Source organism: Amblyomma mixtum, chromosome 3, assembly GCF_055824585.1.
Source record: "Amblyomma mixtum isolate Tamu chromosome 3, ASM5582458v1, whole genome shotgun sequence".
Lineage (NCBI taxonomy): Eukaryota > Metazoa > Arthropoda > Arachnida > Ixodida > Ixodidae > Amblyomma > Amblyomma mixtum.
This window is the reverse complement of record NC_143014.1, coordinates 427,667,587-427,674,435: the sequence shown is the minus strand read 5'-3', so window position 1 is coordinate 427,674,435 and position 6,849 is coordinate 427,667,587.

Here is a 6,849-nt window from a genome sequence, read left to right as displayed (position 1 = left end):
CGCAAGGCAGCCGCTATGGGCACTCGGTGGTAAAGTGATCACTGACGCTGAATGGTAGACGACGGCTACTACCGCTACGCAGAGGCCGGGAACCTTGACCTCACATCTTAACATCGTAAAAATTTATTCTGCATCGGGGATCGAACCCGGGAGCACCGCCTCTCCGGGACAGTCGCTGTATACAAACTAAGCTAGCCAGGATGGCGAGCAGACAATAGGACGAGGCCAAATGACCAATAACTTAGGGGGAACGGTGTTAGTCCAATGAATGGAGGGAAAATCCTCACGACACAGTAGATTTAAAACAGTAATCACTAATTATCGCCCAGATTAACGCCGCCTTACGGCTACAAACTAAAATTATACAGCAATCTCTTTGTGGTTTGGTTTATGGGGTTTAACGTCTCAAAGCGACTCGGGCTATGAGAGACGCCGTAGTGGAGGGCTCCGGAAATTTCCACCACCTGGGGTTCTTTAACGTGCACTGACATCACACAGTACACGAATGATTGCTCGCTCATTGAAATCCACCTTAGCGCAGCGATATGGCAAACTCTTTGTTGCCATATCGCTGCGCTAAGGTGGATTTCAATGAGCAAGCAATCACCCGCTAACTGAAATTACTATTTTGTGACAGGCGAAAGAGAAAGAACAATTTCAACGCACGTGTCTGGCTCTCTCCTGAAATCCTTTCACTGTAGGTATCGTCACAGCAGCGTGCATGAGCCGCACTGTCCTGTGTGCCCATAAAGACAACGTAAAGGTGACAAGCCTGGGACAACTATCTACTCATTCTCCACGTGACCGTTGTAACCAAGCGTTCATCCTCCATTGTACACTCGCCAAGAATACGCAATCGTGGATACACACAGAGGATAAAGTTGTCCTCTTTCACGCTTCGCTTGTTGCTCCGAGAGAGGAGCCCTAGCAGATAGACAGTGCGGAAAGAGACTGACTGCGGTCCCGTTGGTAGACATGAGCCACTTAGTCGACTGGCAATTTTCCAGGACGCTGGGGAAGACGCCGAGGGATACCTACTCAGCATGGCACCTACTCCGAAGAACACCCTTCCAAACCTCAAGTGCAGGTCCCGTTGCAGTGGCGACATATTCGAATCCAAGACAGGCAACCAATGGCTCGCTGAAACGTCTTTGCGTCCTTGCTTCAAGAACCACGAGAAAAGGCGTCCACGAATTGCGCCACATTTTACGCTGACCGGCGCCAGCAAGAACGCGACACATGGATGAACTCGGACAAGCGCTGATTCGCAACTGACCATCGTGGATGTTCCTCGTGTCCAGTCCCTGTTCCCGCTGTTGAGCACAGTGTCGCACCAATTTATCTAAGCGTCTATTCTAGTAGGTCACACGATTACTACAAGCACGCCTTTGACGACCATGGTATGCGCGACAAGAATGCGAAATTCCTCGAAAGGGAACGCTCGGTACCTTTGTCCCTGCTGTTTACATCAGTGGTTCAATTCGAGTCCTGAAGACCTCTGCAGGACACACAAGACAGCCAGACCACAGGCCGTAGCGAGCACGAGGTTACCAGGTGCAGTGGCTCATACCCTGTCGCATCATTCTCTGTACTGTTTTCACGATAGGTGCGACGATCGGCGTCGGCACAGAGTGCATGATTATGGGAATGAACATGAAAACTTAAACTGAGTACATGACCACTGAACGCGACGCGGGCAACAGCCGCGGTTGAGACCTTTTTGGGTGTGTATAATTTTTTTTTCTTTTTGCTGTGTAACGCTTTGCATAGAACTCCTTACAACGCAGCTGTTTGCAAATGAACCGTTAAACGCATCTGGTTTTAAAAAGCTACCCTCTTGAGCATTTTGAGCGGCCGAGCACATGAGCAAAATTGATTTCAGATAAAACAGCCGTTAAAGCGGTCACGACATGGTCTACCAACAAATCGTGCTGTTACGTTGAAGCTACTAGGCACGACGTTATTATGCGTATTTAAAGAAAAAGATCTATGGTTCTGCGCGCGAGTTCGAGCTAGAAATTGTAATTTGAGGCTATCGGCTCTAAGCCCCTCCCCCTGGCAGTGACGGCCATTTTGAAGCCGCCTGAGTGACGTCATAGACTGGCAGCGTCGTCTGCTACAAAACTGAATACGCGCGCCCAGAGCCATATAAATATTCCCTACTCGAGTCCGGCCGTTTTAAATTGTGGTGAAGTAGCCGAGACAATGCAGAAGCTGTACAGAGAAGAAAAGGACAGGTGTTTGTTGCCTTTCTCCCCATCCAGCTTCGCTCCACCGCACCCCAAGTCTGAGGAAAGAACAACTCATTCCTTTACGCTTATTACCCGCAGTTCAGTCGTTCAGTCGCGAGCATGCACGTGACTGTCAGTCTATGTCGTCACAAACCGCGAGCGTGCCAGTGTTGCCGGACTTACAAATGGTTCAGGACAACTTTTAAAAATTCAGTTAGAAATTACTCGCTGTACCAAATGAGCTCATATTTTGTCCAGCTCTTCCGAGAGGGATAGCGAACACATGCAATAAACAACTTGAGTCTGAAATATGGTGTCATTACCCCTTTTGAGCGAAAAACGTCTGTGTTGCGCCTGTTCGTATATGCTTAACATGTGAATAACCGTCTGCATAGTCATTTTCCTCCGCTTAGCAGCGCCAAACACCCCAAGACAAAATTCTGAACCACATTTGGCTCCAAGACAGCCTTGAAATTCGTCCTCTAGATTTCGACGCTCCACAAGGCACTTCAGCTCTAGAATACGTCATCCCTCACATCCTATAACGGACCAGTTTCGAAAGAGAAGATGATGCAGTGCGACATTTTATCGTTATTTACATCGCCCACGACCGCGCTATAGGCTGTAGCAAGTGGAAGGCGTTGAATCGTTACATCGTTTGACAGAAAGAGAAATTATTTTCATCACGTCAGGCTATAATAATAAAGCACAACTTCAAATTGCTTATGCATCTGAAATAAAAAGCCTTGCTTTTTTTAACGGCACTCTACCGACAACTGGGGGCATCACGCTTGTATAATCCACGGGCTCTGTTATTGCCGACTTTCCCGTCTACCTGAGTGCGATGAGCTCGCGAGGAATTCGAAGTTAATGACCGAGACGGGAAAGCATGCACTATTCCTGGCACTGCAATGCGAGGGCGTATCAAGAAGTTCACGAACTGCCTCCGTTGAAAAAAACGTACATTACGTACCGAAGTTACAACAGCACTGACTTCGAAATAATCACCTTGAGCAGCAATGCATCCATTCCAGCGTTCCTACCACTGATGGAAGGGAGCCTGGAGGTCATTTTGCCTGAGTGGGTCCAACACCTTTTGAGATGCGTACCGGATCACGAGAATGGTGCTAAAACGGCGAACTTTGAGCTACACTTTATCGGGGAAAAAAAGAAGTCAGCGGGCGCTAAGTCTGGCAGGTAGGTTACTGCTTAATTTGACTAAGTAAATGTGTTTTTCCTGTTTGAGCTTCCAACGTACCTTGGCTAATCCTCCACCGTGCGTTTGTACCACTGTATCAGAACTCAGCAGCAAGAAGCTCAAGACACGTTCCCGAACGAGCAGTGCTCAGCGAGAGGGTGTGCACATCTTCTTGTTCATCTGCTTAGCAGTCAGCAGTCGTGGGACAGACTTGGCACGCCGCATGTTCAAACGCAGCTTTGGGATCGCTTGCACTGATCAGTACGACTCACCAACAATGTTTGCAGTCTGCTTGACTATCATGTGCGGCCCGTAGAAGATCTTTTAGATGACTTGTCGTCTTCAAGGGACGCTCTTCTACATCTGAAGCGACTGCGCCACTTGAAGTATTTCGTACGAATGATTGCCTCATCGCAGCATTCCTGCCTAAGCATTTTTAACCATTCTGCGGCCGTTTCAAGTTCTCCCAATTGGGGGATGGTATGGCGACTGGGCATGTATAGAAGCAATCTCCCGACCCTTGCTCACCCTGCTGGATTGCCTGGTTGGCCTCGGACCTGTTTGAGGACCAACTGGCCCATGTGGAGCAGTTCCTTTCTCGGCGACTAAAACGAAGTTACCAGATAGTCTCTTTCCCAGTTTAATGAAAAATTCCACGTTGGCTGGTTGCTGTAATCGAATACTGCCACACACACGTGCTTACGAAATCGTGTCCAGAACAACCCTCAATTCGATCACAGCGAAGTATTTTGGTACACTACATTATCAAGTTTCCAGGTCACTATGGCCTTGAGCGTACCCCCGTGCTCAAATTTGTTGGTGCAGTAGAGAGCTTACAGGAAACATTTTGACACAATTTTGCGTCTTCGAAGCTCAGAGGTGTGATCAAACCCTGGCCGCATGCAACGTACTTGAGGTGAACTGAAGAGTTCGACTGACTTTCGTCTGCTATAAAAAACATCGCTTTTTAGATTGTGCAGAATAGGCCTTCTTCAGATTTATCCCATAACTGCTTTTCTGGAGAGCTCGCTAATAACTGCAATATCATTGAATACAGCTACTTGCTTTTTATTGTGGTCTATATTTACATTGCACCGTGGCATGCAGCTGAAATAATGTAATTTCCTTGTGTTTCTTTGTATACAAGGCACAACCCACTGGAACGACGCAGCTGCCGTCTGAAAGAAAAGAAGACAGAAAATTCGAAGGACGCTTAAATGGTAACTGCACCACTTTTTGAGAATTCCGCGCTATTTATGACTCAAGTCTGTATAGGCTGTAGGTAAAGCATGCCAAGTTTTTTTGCCGGTATGAACCCGTCTTCGGTCTAGGAGTCATCACTTGGCTCCGAGTACACCTAAGTGCCTTGGCTGCTTGAGTCACTCAGGATGTAGACGCGCTTGCTCCGGGCGGTCCCTGCAGACCCATCTGTCTCCTAAGAAAGCCCAGCAATCTCCACTTCCATCACAGTAACAAAAGTGGAGAGGCGCCTCCCTGGTTATGGAAGAAATAACCAAAAAAAACTGCAGAGTCGTGAAGGCAACGTTCTTCTTCTTCTTCTTTTTCTTCACCTCTTTTTAATGGCACATACCCACGTGGGGGGATTGGCCAAAACAATTACTTCGTCTTCCTAAGCAGATGGTAGCACCGAGTAAGAGAAGAATGTCTGTGATACTGCAGTGAGGAAAGATTTCATGTTTAGACGGCTTTCCCTAATGGTGCAGAGTGTCAACTATTGTTTGTTTTCGTTGACTCTTTGATGGAGATCCAAAGGAGAATTTTCTAATCAAAATAAAATTTCGAAAGGCGTAAAACAGCTGGTCTCACAGGAGGGTTTCAAACTTTGAACAGACACAGTATTTCACGGACTAAATAGGAATTCTCACTTTCCTTTTTTTAAGCATGCATGCACAATCAATGCCTGACTTCATCGAAAGCGACTGCGGTCACACAGGCAAAAAAGGCTCCTTGTGGCCACCAAACGCTGCATACGGTTGGGAAAATTTGACGGAACTGCACTCATGGGGAGCTGCTTTGACGTTCTCGTCGTCGCCATAAAAGATGGCAATGACGAAGAAGCTACGGTAGCTATATGCGCAGAGCACGTGCATCGCCCAGTGACGCCGGCAGCCATAGCGGTGGTAGCTGTGGTTAAGTTTCTGCCACAGCTGACCGTTTGTGCGCCGGAATCATGTCGCTCGAGCAACAGACCCTGGGCTCTCCTCAATCGTCAAGAGAAGCAGCCGTGGATGCGGAGCCCCAGGCGCAGGTGGACCGTTCTGTGGTGCTCGTAAATCGGAAAACCGTGTACACCATCGTCGCTGTACTGGGCCTGACCATGCTTGGATGCGCGTGTGCTCTAGCTTTCTCGCTTAGTAACTACAATATGCTCAAGCGGAACGACGCGGAAGTGCGTAACTACATAGCGTCTCGGACCAAGGACACCGACCGGGAGAATGGAAGCAGCAGCGCCGCTACCGACCCCCGCTGGACCACCACAGGAGCGCTGGTGCGGACGCAGCCGGCTGAGAAAGACGAGACGAGGCTGGAAATGCCAGCGCATCGCAGATTCGACGATTCCATCGGCCAGACATCCGTGGACGACTCGCTCCCCAAGGTGGCGAGGCAGGAGTCGTTTGATCGGACGGCGACAGGGGCCGCCGAGGAGTATGAGGAGCCAGAGAATGCCACGACGAGCTGCTGCGACCTGAGTTCCAACAATACGGATTATGGCTTTGCCGAAGCTCCGTGATGTGGAGGGGCCTGTGCCTCATTCGGTGATGGAAGGCGTCGGCCCAGGTTTGCGCATTGCTTGAAAACGTCCTTGCTGGCATGTTCATTTTCCGTTCCTGCCATTCTATTCGAGAATGATGTTGCAAGAAATGTGGACTTCGTGCAAATTAGGACTGAAACTGACGCTAGACATCCACAAATTCTTTGTTTCTTGAGGCGGATATCTGAACGAATGCCAGGGCATCGAAATATGAGGAAATATGTTCTAGGTGAGCGTGCATAGGTTACGGTGCAGAAGATGTGGTGCGGCTTGTGCAGTAAGCTCCTTACTTGTTCATGACAATATCTGTAGCTCGAAAGCAGACGACCCATAAAGAGACGTTTCTCTACCGCTTCTCAGGTGGCTGTGCGTTCTGCCTTTCTAGCGCTACATGTTTTGCTTTTTTTTTGCCTTCGAATTTTAAAGACGCAACGCATTTGGAAAATTATTACTTTGGTAGTCTTCTCTTAGTGATTTAGTTTTTTTTTTCTCTCCGCCATTTTACCGTGTCTTCAGCGTCACTGGCTCTTGGAAATTCCCATTTATTTGCTGGAGCTGCCTGTGCAGTGCCTGTGCCGATTTGCGTGGCGTCTAAATATCTCAGCCAGGTCAGCGCCTTCGAGGAATACGAGGTGATTAGGCTTTTG